General features: G+C 33.4%; 1 long non-coding RNA gene across 2 annotated transcripts in view; it reads right to left on the bottom strand.

Annotated features, from left to right (window-relative positions):
* Positions 1 to 205: 205 nt before the first annotated feature.
* Positions 206 to 13,167, bottom strand: part of LOC111098303 — a 24,294-nt gene continuing 11,332 nt past the window's right edge. The window contains exons 3-4 of one of the 2 annotated variants that reach the window (XR_005367898.1): positions 5,434 to 5,617; positions 206 to 246 (exon numbers count right to left, since the gene is read on the bottom strand). This is a non-coding gene — a long non-coding RNA (uncharacterized LOC111098303). Of the gene's footprint in view, positions 247 to 4,817; positions 5,618 to 13,167 lie in introns of those variants that run through there. The other variant, XR_005367897.1, reaches the window with a different exon arrangement.

The following is a 13,167-nucleotide window of genomic DNA, read 5'->3' on the forward strand; positions in this document are numbered from 1 at the left end:
ATTTATCCATTTATTTTTCTGTTGTCAGACTATCAGTGTATAATATTATGGTAAAATACTTTTCTACATCCTCCCCCGCCCCACAGGGATTTGTCCTGTTACTAAATAAACCAGCTTGGTTTAAATAAATTTTTTAGAATTTTTTTTTTATTTCTTTAGTTGAGGCAAAAAAGAGACAACATTGATTTTTCTTTTTCTTCTAATACTCTTGGCAGCCTCTCTCTTTTTTTCCCACCCATTGGGAACCTGGGGAAACAGCAACAACAAAGACGTTATTCCCTTTGAGTTCTAAGAGGAAAGCTCAGTGTTATCCAGTCTCCACTTACCACAAGACATTCTTCTCACTATCTTTGTTTTATTTTTTTTTTTTTTTTTTTTTTTTTTTACTTTATGATAGTCACACAGAGAGAGGGAGAGGCAGAGACACAGGCAGAGGGAGAAGCAGGCTCCATGCACCGGGAGCCCGATGTGGGATTCGATCCCGGGTCTCCAGGATCGCGCCCTGGGCCAAAGGCAGGCGCCAAACCGCTGCGCCACCCAGGGATCCCCTTCTCACTATCTTTGAATATGGAAACCTGTAAAGTACAAAATATGTTTGGCCAACCACATATATTATTTTTTATATCATTTGATTGAAAGAACTTAATGGAAAGACAAACTTCCGTGAATTAACTAACATTTTAAATAATCCAACACATCACACATAACAGCATTAGAATGTACCTAAAAACAAAGCAAAAGAAACTTTGCATAGATACATAAACTGAAAATCAATCAACATATGATACACATATCATCAGCCACCTAGCATTAACTACACAGAACCATCAAAGATTTCTTGACAAGTAATATTTTAGATCTTTCCCTTTTTCTATGGAAATGGGGGGAAACATATGCATATTTTATTGCATTGAGCCATTTTATCTAACTACTGCATTTACCGTTCTTGTAGTTGTTTTTAATCATTAATTTTCTAAACTTCACTAAATGATAAGTTGCTTAACATCATATTTAGAGAATATCCAACTTACCTTGTAATCCTCAGTGGAATTTAATATATGTATATGTCCTAAATCTAGTTGCCCTGTATGAAGAATATATAGGAAGCTCTGGTTGTTAGAATGTTGGAAGCTAATGGCACAAGGAGTGACATTTACTAACACAAAAGAGAAAATTAACTAAGTTCAGTGACTTCTGTACAGATGGCTACTTCTCTCTCTAACAAAATGACAGAGATGCATATGTAAAACCCCTTTTCCACAGAAGAATACCATGGGTCACAAGCAGAAAGATGGAATTCCTGAGACACATGGGCAGAGCGCCAAGGAATAGGAGTCACTATGGATAGAGTGAATTTATTTCCAACATATCTGCAAAAACAATAAGGGAATGAAAATACTTATGCTTCAGATTTATTTATTTTTTTTTTAAGATTCTGTTACTTTGAGAACACAAGATGAGGGAGGGACTGAGGGAAAGAGAGAAGCAGACTTCTCCACTGAGCAGAGAGACTGACTTGGGGTTGGATCTCAGGATCCTAGGATCATGACCCCAGCTGAAGATAGTAGCCACCCAGGTACCCCACTTATGTTTCAGATTTAGATAGAACTCTGTATTCATAAATTGAGAATAAGAGTTGCATAGACTAAAAAATTTATTCAATAGATATGACATTACAGGTTCCAAAAAGCAACCCAATAAACCCACTTTATTGCAGCCTACATGAAACGTGGAAAAATATGGAAAATATCAAGGAAAGATAATGAGGTTTAGAATCATTATGTTTCCTCTTAAAAATTCTTTAGGCAAGGTTATCTGCAATTTTCTAGTAAAATCTGGAAGAAAATAGCTAAATGATTCTTATAGTATTTATAGTTTTATACATTCGTGTATATAATCCATATACATGGGACAACTTTATATAATTTCCAATTAATACATTAATAAAATTTTATATTTACATTCCATTTTGGAGAAGTAAATGTAAATAACTTAATTCAAATATGATTCTGGGCCACCTAAAAAAATATTTCACAAGATGGTTTTTTATAAGAATTATTACTGAGTATACTAATATATACTTTGATAAAAGACATAGGAAAAAACATTAGGTCAAGTAGAGCCTGAAACATGTTAAATGATGGATGAATGAATGGAAAAAAAGGCTAAACAAAACATAATTTAGCACAATAGAAAAATCATTGCATTGATTTCATTTTTCTTTCAGAAATATTTGTTGAGTTCCCAGTGATATATTTTAAAAAATTATGGGACACCTGGGTGGCTCAGTAGTTGAGCACCTGCCTTTGGCCCAGGGCATGATCCTTTAGTCTGGGGATTGAGTCCCACATGGGGCTCCCTGCATGGAGCCTGCTTCTCTCTCTGCCTCTGTCTCTGCCTCTCTCCTTCTCTCTGTGTCTCTCATGAATAAATAAATAAAATCTTTTTTAAAAAACTAAAAATCATCCTCAGCATTTCTCTTCAAGGTAAAGTGGACATTTTAATAATGAATGTAAAAGTCATAGTTGTTCAAAGGAAACTCTGGCTTTAAAAAAGCTGTTAAAAAGAGGTACTTGAGCAACGTCTCTATTTTAAATGATTTTGGAAAAACACATTTTTCTCATATATAAAAAATACAATTGGCGTCAGAAGTTTTTACTCTTTAAAATAATATTCTGATAGATTGATGATGTTGATTGATGATTCTTTTGGTGTGTATTTGAACCATTCGTTAAAAACATGAACATGCTGTATCTTCTGTTTTTCAACAATACTGATTGATTTTTAAATGATTGGAAGTTTGCTACTAAATTCTTCCATTACTGGTAGATGTTATTGATAGCTATAATTGTAAATGTCTATTATGACATTTATAGCTAACAGGGCATTTCTTTCATATGGCTTATCTACCCTTCTCAACCATGGCATCTATTGAAACCACGTTTTTAAACCAAATGAATAGACATTATTGTTCTCACTATAATTATTATTCCAACTACGAATATATGAATATATTCTAGCACAAGCAAAGAGAGGAATCTCTTGTGTATAATGTGTATAATGTTTGTGTACATCTATGTATACTTCACAGAATTACATAAATAAACATATATCTGGTTTCTTTTTAGAAAGTGAACTTCTTGATAGGGGTAAATAACCAAAAACTTTGGTGATTACAGGACTAAAGTGTAACCCAAGTTCTTTTAGAAGTCAAATCCCTATAAGTGTATTAACTCCTTTATAGTGAAAAAGTGGGATGCTTTCAACAACCAAATATGCTAAGTACCTTTGATAAACTGATTGAGGAAATGGAATAGGAGGTCAAATAAAATGCTTCAAGGACACTGTGTCAGCCAGCCTGAAGCAATGGGATATCAGGGCAGACAGCTGGGAAACAATGGTAGCTGACAGTACCAGCTGGCATTTAACAACCAGCAAAAGAATGTTTTATACGTTTTAAGAAGCAAACAAACTGAAAGTATTAACACGGAGAGCAAATGAAAGGCATGTAGTAAATCTCTGGCCTTTAATGGAGTCTTACTGAGTAGGGAAAGATTAAAAATTACATAGCTTCAGTTTTTGCTTTTTAAACTCAGTTTAAATAAGAAACCTACAATGTGTAATTTTAGTTTTAATTTAACTTTCAGTAAGAGAAGAGTTTGTCCATAGCTTTTTAAAAAAATTGTCAAATTAGTAGTAAAAATATAAATTAAAATTTTCCCTTGTTCACTTTATATAAAAACACAGATGAATTTTCAATGGTGGTCAAATTCAATACTGTTTTATAGAAATCCATTTTGATAAAAAAAAAAATCAGTGACCATCAGATGGCATCAACAACATGTTTTGATTGCTACTAAATAGTTATATCTACAGTAAGGACTCTGAAAATCCTGGGTTTTCCTATCCAGTAAGTCTTAATTTAATCTATAATATTTTAATTGGTGTGTTCTACCATTTTAACCACAAACTTACCTAATTTCTTCACTCTATGAACTTCTCTGTTTTTGTAAGCAGGTAAAGTATATACATATATTTATTTTTTTATTTTTTTAAATGTATATATCTTACATAACTTTTAATATTGCAACAATGTATATGGCCTTGCATTTTCACAATTGTAAAAAGTTTTTGTATTAGTCTATTTGAACTTGTGTATAAAAATACCACAGGCTGGAGAGCCCCGGTGGCCCAGAGGTTTAGCGCTGCCTTCAGCCTGGGATGTGATCCTGGGGTCTTGGGATCTAGTCCCACATCTGGCTTCCTGCATGGAGCCTGCTTCTCCCTCTGCCTGTGTCTCTGCCTCGATCTCTCTGTGTCTGTCATGAATAAATAAATAAAATCTTTAAAAAAAAATACCACAAACCAAGGTTTACACAACAGAAATTATTTTGTCACAGTTCTGGAGGATAACAGAACAGAAATTACAGAAATTACAGTTCTGGAGGATAACAGAACAGAAATTACAGTCACAGTTCTGGAGGATAGACATCTAAGGCAATTTTCTGCTTGAGCTTCTTTCCCTCTCCTTCTGTGCCTCCCCCCTCTAAAATAAATAAATAAAGTAAAAAAAATAAATAAAACTGATACATGAAACTTGTATAAAACTAACTTTCTTATGTAATTGGTAAACTCCAAGGTAAAAGAAGCATCAGAGTTTATATGTAAAAGAAATTTTAGAATATTAGTTAGTTAGGGCAGCCTGGGTGGCTCAGCGGTTTAGCATCTGCATTCCGCCCAGGGTGCAATCCTGGAGACTCCGGATCGGATGGAGTCTCACATTGGGCTCCCTGTGGGTGGCCTGCTTCTCCCTCTGCCTGTGTCTCTGCCTCTCTCTCTCTCTCTCTCTGTGTCTCTCATGAGTAAATAAATAGAATCTTAAAAAAAGAAAAAGAATATTAGTTAGATAAATCACAATAAAACTATAGACAACAGAAATATATTGTATAAGTGAATGTATTTAGTTTTCCAGCGTGAATTAAAAAACAAAGTGAAGGAAATTTAAAATAATTGCCTTTTGAAATAATGCCTAGTTTATTTAGAATCATTTAATCACTAAAACCAAAGCTTTGATCAATAAAGACTTTCACATAAATTATTTGAACAGTGACCTGTACTCTTTTTTCTATTTTGATTGTGAGGGGGAAAAAAAAGAACAAAGGTTTTATATTTTGATGGATATTTTCTGATGCCAAATTGGCTGCCTGGGGAAATAGATGGGAGTATGTTGTTTTTAACTAGAATGGATTTCTGTCTATTTTTAGGTGATTTTAGATTAATGGGAGCTTGTTCTCTATGACAGTAACCATATGAACTTTTGAGGTAAATGTGATGATCGCACATGAGCATTTGAGCAAGTTTTACCCACTGATCATTGAGAGGTTTAGCAACTTTTGTTGGTAGCTGTTCTGATTGTTATGGATAGTGATATACCTTATGGATTTTTAGAAAACTATTAGTAAATCAGGATCCACATAACAGTGTTTGTGCTGTTAATTATATCTTCAGGGATATCAAAGTGCCAGCATTTGTTAACTATGTAGTTGAAGACATAAGCTCCATTCTGAGATGCCTACTTTGTCAGTTTTATCCAGGAACTATGATGCTATTTTCTGGTCTTTAGAAGAGAGAGAGAAAAACACATATGGTAAGTTAAAAAATAGTTATTTCTGTTCTATAGAATATCCTATAACCTATACATATCTATTATATTTAATATTAAGTCTCAATCTCTGGTATGTCAATAGTCATATGACTAAAACAGAATACTTTAATAAATAGGAATAAGTTACTTGATAATTTTGTATATAACAGTATGAATCCTGGTTCCTAAATCTAACTTTTGTTACATAATTTCACTAATTGAAACGGAAATTATCATGGCACTATCTCTACCATATCCAAGGATGTAATTGTTTCCTTACAGAGCCTTAATAAGCTGTCCCACATATTGACCTATATATATTTATTACCCCTTTAGACAGCATAGCATTGGATTTTTAAATGTCTGTTAACATCAGGTTATAAATGAGGGTTGATTAAGCCAACTGAAGTCTTTATGTTCAAATGTAATCAATAAGACTGAACCAGAAAGAAACGGTCATTTTAATAACATACTAACTGTAATAATAAATAAAATTTGAAATAGAAGTTCAAGTTTAATTGTTAAAAAGTAGCTAATCATGTTAACTTAGATAAACCTTCTATCATGTTTAAAATTGTGTTATCTATTTTGCATTAATTGTTGTCATTCCTGTTTTTGTCATCATCATTTTTAATCATCAACATCTTCATCGTCATGGTCACTATCAAATATTTTATTGTCTTTTTTTGTGTGTGTGGAATTAGCACAGAGGCACTTACTTTGTGTATAATAAGTCATGAAATTGTCCCAACCACCTTCAAGAATGCATTATTTACAGGGTATAGAACATGAAAATAATACTCATCAAAAATGAATAATCTACTAATTCAAAGAAGACCTTGTATTTAAACTGTTTTTCTTAATCCAGTATCAAATTACTTTTTACTGCATCCTATTGCAGGTAAATAGTATTGATATCTAATACTACTTGGAGTTCTAAACATATGTAATAGGTCAAAATTAAATTTAGTGTTTTCATTTCTTTATGAGATTTTTATCTTTGTCAATGACATCATCATCCTCCTTTTCAATTTGACTTCCCCTAGTCCATGCCACAATCTACTTAGTGAAATTTTGACCACACATCTTATCTGACTACACTGTCCAGAGAAAAGCTTTAAAGTCCAGGGGTACCAGGTTGGCTCTGTTGATTAAGTGTCTGATTCTTGATTTTGGCTCAGGTCATGGTCTCAGGGTCATGGAATCCAGCTCCACCTTGGGCTCTGTGCTGGGCATGGAGCCTGCTTAAGATTTTCTCTCTTCCTCTCCCTCTGCACCTCTCCATCTGTGCTTGCTCACTTGTGCTCTCCCTCTCCCTAAAATAAATAAATAAATCTTAAAAAAAAAAAGGAAAAGCCTTAAGGTCTAATTTTTAGTCTTTCATTCGTTGTCGAATTGTTGTGTAATCTTGGACAAATTATTTAATATTGCCAAACTTTGGTTTGCTCTCTGCTCTGTACCACTCATAGTGACCACAATTCCTTGCTCTTGCTTCTCATTGGAGACTGGATTGATAGGATGAAATTGAAGGAACTGTGAGGATATCTCTGCTTTCAGTTTCACCTTCATACCTTCTCAAGCATTTTAGCTTCCCCTTATCTAGTTAATGCTCTATGTCAACCCTATTTTAATGTTTGAGCATGAAAAAACTAACTAAAATTCAAAAGCAATATAAATTCATCATTGACTAGGTGTCTTTTGGGAGATGCAACAGTGATTGCTTCTATATAAAATATATATAAAAACAATTTATAAACAAAAAAGTTTACAAATAAAAAGGACCAGTGAAGGACAAAATTATATTTTATGATAGTACATATTAATTAAATTCATTATTGTATGATATATTAATACATTATATTTATCTAATATACATTATATATTATCAATGTTAAATATTGAGAACTTAGAAGATGTAAATTCCTTAGCTGGGCTTGGATATGATACATTAAATATATACAATATTTTTAAATTTTTATTCAAATTCCAGGTAGTTAATATACAGTGTAATATCAGTTTCTAGTGTACAATATGGGGATTCAGCACTTCCATCTATCACCAAGTGCTCATCATAACAACTACACTCCTTAGTCTTCATCACCTATGTATTTTTTTAAAAGATTCTATTATATTTATTTATTTGAGAGTAGAGTGAGCACAGGGAGGAGCAGAGAGAGAGGCAAAAGCAGACTCCAGGCTGAGTGCAGAGCCTAACATTGGGCTCCATCTCACAACCCTGAGATCATGACCTAGGCTGAAATCTAGAGTTGGACACTTAACCAACCGGGCACCTCCCACCCTTTCATCTTTAAAGCTTCCCTCCACCTACTTCTCTGCTGCTAACCATTAATTTATTTTCCATAGTTAAGAATCTGTTTTTGGTTAGCATCTCTTTTTATTTTTTTTAACCTTTGCTCATTTGCTTTGTTTCTTAAATTATATCACATATGACTGAAATCAGATGGTATTTGTCTTTCTCTGACTGACTTATTTCACTTAGCATAATACTCTTTAGCTCCATCCATGTCGTTGCAAATGGTAAGATTTAATTCTTTTTGATGGCTTAGTAATAATATTCCATTGTATATATACCACATCTTTATCTATTCATCAGTCAGTGGACACCTGGGCTGTCTCCATAATTTGACTATTGTAGATAATGCTATTAAATCAGGCTGTATGTATTCCTTTGAATTAGTGTGTTTGTATCATTTTGGTAAATACTTAGTAGTACAATTGTTGTTCTATTTCTAACTTTTTGAGGAACCTCAATACTGTTTTCCACAGTGGCTACATGGGTTTGCATTCCACCAACAGTCCACTTTCTCCACATCCTCATCAACAGTTTTTGTTTCTTGTGTTACCAATTTTAGCAATTCTGACATTAAAGTTGGATAAATTTTGCAAATTGAATAAAATCATAAATTTATTTAAAATCAAAAGTAATATGAGCATTTAGGAGTGCCTGGCTGGCTCAGTCATTTCAGCGGTCCACTCCTGATTTCAGCTCAGGTCCTGATCTCAGGATTCTGAGATAGAGCCCCAAGTCAGGCTCTATGTTCAGTGGGGAGTCTGCTTGAGACTCTCTCTCCCTGTTCCTGTGCTCATCCCCCCACTCTCACGTGTTCTCCCTCTCTCTCAAATAAATAAATCCTTGAAAAAAAACAGTAATATATTTTGAGAAACTATTTCAAGACTATAATGTACATAAATCAAAATTCCAAATATTTAAAGAAATCAGAAAAATTCAAGTTAAAATATGGTAAAGGTTTAGATTTTATCAATAAGGAACTCAGGCACAAAATGTAGCTAATGACATTACTTACCTGCCATGTTCATCTTGCAAAAGAACAAAATACTTATATACTTATGCTTGCACTATTTTACCAACAGTGTAAAGGATTCCAGTTTCTCTACTTCTTTCCAACATGTATTATCTTTTTCTTTTTTTCTTTCTTTTCTTTCTTTCTTTCTTCTTTCTTTCTTTCTTTCTTTCTTTCTTTCTTTCTTTCTTTCTTTCTTTCTTTCTTCTTTCTTCTTATCTTATATTTTCTTTTCTTAACAGTCATCTTAACAGATGTAAGGTGACATTTCATTGTGGTTTGATTTATATTAATATTGAGCATCTTTGCCATTTTTTTTTTTTTTGCAGAATACCTATTCAAGTTTTTTGCCCATTTTTTAAATTGGGTTATGTGTTTTTTGCTATTGGGTTTAGATGTTTTTTGTGTATTTTGGATATTAATTTGGTCTTAATTTGGGCTACTATAACAGAATAGCATAGATTGGATGGTTTATAAACAACAGAAATTAATTTCTCACAGTTCTGAAGGCTAGAAATCCAGTATCCAATTGATAGGACGATCTGACTCTGGTGAACTATGGCTTGTATAGAGCCCACTTCTCATTGTAGCTTCCGATGGCAGACTACAGAGAGGAGCAGGCTCTCTCTGGAGTCTTAAAAGTATCAAATACATTAATAAGGGCTACCCCTCATGAACTCATCTAATTCTAACTACCTTCTCAAAGGCCCCACCTCCTAATACCATCATATCAGGGATAGGTTTTCAAAATATAAATTTTGTAGAGATATATTCAGTTTATAACAAATCCCTTACCAGATATATGGTTTTGAAATATTTTTTCTCACTCTGTAGGTCTCTTTTTTCACTCTGTTGATTACATTCTTTGCTGTGCAGAAACTTTTTAGTTTATTTTTTTTCAAAGACCTGAGAGACACAGAGAGAAAGAGAGAGAAAGAGAGAGGCAGAGACACAGGCAGAGGGAGAAGCAGGCTCCATGCAGGGAGCCCAATGCGGGACTCGATCCCAGGTCTCCAGGATCATGCCCTGGGAGGAATGCAGGTACTACACTGTTGAGCCACCCAAGAGCCCAAAACTTTTTAGTTTAATGGAGTCCTGCTTGTCTAATATTTCTTTTGTTGCCTGTGCTTTTGGTGTCTCATCCAAGAAATCATTGCCAAGTCCAATGTCATGAATCTTGTCACCTGTATGTTCCTGTAAGAGTTTCACAGTTCTGGGCAGCCCACGTGGCTCAGTGGTTTAGCATCGCCTTCAGCCCAGGGTGTGATCCTGGAGACCTGGATCAAGTCCTGCATCAGGATCCCTGTATGGAGCCTGCTTCTCCCTCTGCCTGTGTCTCTGCCTCTCTCTCTCTCTCTCTCTCTGTGTCTCTCATGAATAAATAAATAAAATCTTTAAAAAATTTTTTTAAAAAGTTTCACAGTTCCCAGTCTTGAATTTAAATATTTAATTCATTTTTAAGTTGACTTTTGTGTATGATGTAAAAAATGTTTCTCATTTCTTTTGTATGTAGATATTTAGTTTTCCTACCACTTGTTAAAGAGGTGTCCTCTTGGTTCCTCTTTCAAAAATCATTTGAGTTTATTTTTAGGCTCTCTATTCTGCCCTGTTGGTCTATATATCTGTTTTTATGCCACTACCATACTGTTTTACTTACAATGGCTTTGCATTATATTTTGAAATCAGGAAATGTGATTCACCAGCTTTGTTTTTCTTTTCAAGATTGTCTTGGCTATTTGGGGTCTTTTGTGATTCCATATTAATTTTAGTTTTTTTTTATTTTAATAAAAAATGTCTTTGGAATTTAATAGGGATTGCATTGACTCTGTGGATTGATTTGGGTACTATAGACATTTTAACAAAATTAAGTCTTCCAGTCCATGAATATGCAATGTCTTTTCATTTATTTTTATCTTTACTTTCTTTCATCAGTGATCTGTTGTTATCAGAGTGCAAGTATTTCATCTCCATGGTTAAATATATTGTTAAGTATTTTATTCTTTATGATTATATTGTAAATGGAATTGTTTGTTTTCCTAATTTCCTTCTCAGAGAGTTGTTAGTGTATAGAAATATAATAGATTTTTATATTTCGATATTGTATCATATAACTTTACTGTATTTGTTTATTAGTTTTAATGGCTTTTCTTCATGTGTCTATGTTTATCGTACATTGAGAAAATACACAGGATGGAACAGGCTTTATATCTTGTTCGATTATATTTTTTCAGAATTTATTTTCCTAAGAAAGGACAAGATACTCCTGTGTTTCCTAAATTGTGTTATTTTCTGAAGTTAGTTGTGTTTGACTGATTAATACAACTGGGCTTCCACCTCAGTAATCTAATTGAATTTCAGATCTGAATCATAGCAGAGTTAGTTCTAAATCAGAGCTCCTTTTATTACAATGCTAATACACAGACTAAATCTTTACAATCCCCACTTCACTGACTTTGGCTCTGTTCTACATGGATAAGCATCGTACAAACAATACATGGTGATCTGTCTGAACTGAAGACCTGCCATTGTCTGGAAATTGCTTTTTGAATATCCTGTCTATTGAACATGAAAGTTGTTTTTGAACATCAACATTGAATCTGCTGGTTACCCTTTCCTCCAGTGTATATACCTAACTTCAGCATTTCTAAAACAGGAGTTCCCTTATCATGGTTTCCTTCCTTATCCATGCATTGCTGCATCTGAATTTGCTTTGTATTTGAGCCTGAACACTCAGGTTCAATGTGTATAAAATGAGTTTCTTTCATATTTAAATTTCATATTATATTCATTTTCATACTATATAAATTTTAAAATAGCACATCAAAAGGATCAACAAAATTTTAATGTGTTTGAATTATTATTCTGATGTTTATTGAACATACTTAAAGATAATGTAGTACAGATACTCTGATAGTGTTTGAAAAAAAATTAATGGGCAAAAAGAGCAGCGTTTTCTTGAAAACCATAGCAATTTGAGAAATTCATGCTACACTATATGGTGTGAAGAATATTTATTCCTGTTGTGAGAAGCCAAATATTAAGATTAGGAAGTAGTATTTATAGTTTAGGAATGGATATTTTACTTGAATTGCTGACCTTAAACATTTTGGCCATAACCATCAAATCATATTTAATAGATGTTACTGTTGAACATATGGCATTTTATAGTGGCTTAAATTTAATCATGGTTTTGTATGTCCATAGTCATGTCAATAGTCATTTTTTCCCAAATATTCTGTGTAAAGCACCAGGCTAGGTGCTATTGGAAATAAAAACAAATAGGAGTAAATACATAAGGCCAGTTATTATCTAAGTTAACCAATAATACCATGAAAAATATAAGCTCAAAACTGAAACATGAAGTACATTGGAAAATGGGAGGAAAGAGAACTCATTTCCATCTCTAGGATCAGGAAAGGCTCTGTGCAAGACATAACATTAAAGATGCCCTGAGAACTACTAGATAGGATTTGAATATGCAGAGATCATAGAAAGACATGAGAATTTTCTTCAGTAAGAAGAGATGAGCAAAGACAAACAGTAAATATAGGGTAAACATATTGTAAACAATTCATTTTGGGCAGAAGCATGAGATAACAGTAACTATCTATAGCAAGAGAATTGGTAAAATAATGTGAGATAATTCCATGGAAAACTTAATGTGAAATTCCATAGATTATTTTTTGTCAAAGCAGTAGTCAGAGACCTTAAAGATTTTTTTTCTATTTTTTTCATTATAAGTGTACAAATGGCAGATTATTCAGATTCTTGGATATGCTCTTTCCTTTAGGATTTTTTGTTTTGTTTCATTTTGTTTTGTTTTGTTTTAACTTCTCCCTTCAGTGCTAATCTTTCTCCCTGGTCCTACTTTTTAGTTTGTTTATTCTGTGGTCCCTGAGCCAGGAGCTATCAAAGCTTATGTGCGATTCCCTGGGTGGAAATAAACATATCTCCCTCAGTTCTGGCTACAGAAAGAAGAAATTTAAAGTGAGGAAAATAAGTATAGTAAAGTAACCATTTGTTTGGTGTGTTCTTGGGGTAAGGAAGGTGAAAGAGGGAATAATCTTTCCAGTAGTACTTTTCCAGGAAACCAGGAACATGCATGTGCATTAATGAAGTTTCAGGTACATGGTTACCTAATTCCTCATTATGCAAGAGGTTTGGTTATGCAGAGATAATAGATGGGCAGTTACAACCCTG

Source organism: Canis lupus, chromosome 12 (genome assembly GCF_011100685.1).
Source record: "Canis lupus familiaris isolate Mischka breed German Shepherd chromosome 12, alternate assembly UU_Cfam_GSD_1.0, whole genome shotgun sequence".
NCBI lineage: Eukaryota > Metazoa > Chordata > Mammalia > Carnivora > Canidae > Canis > Canis lupus.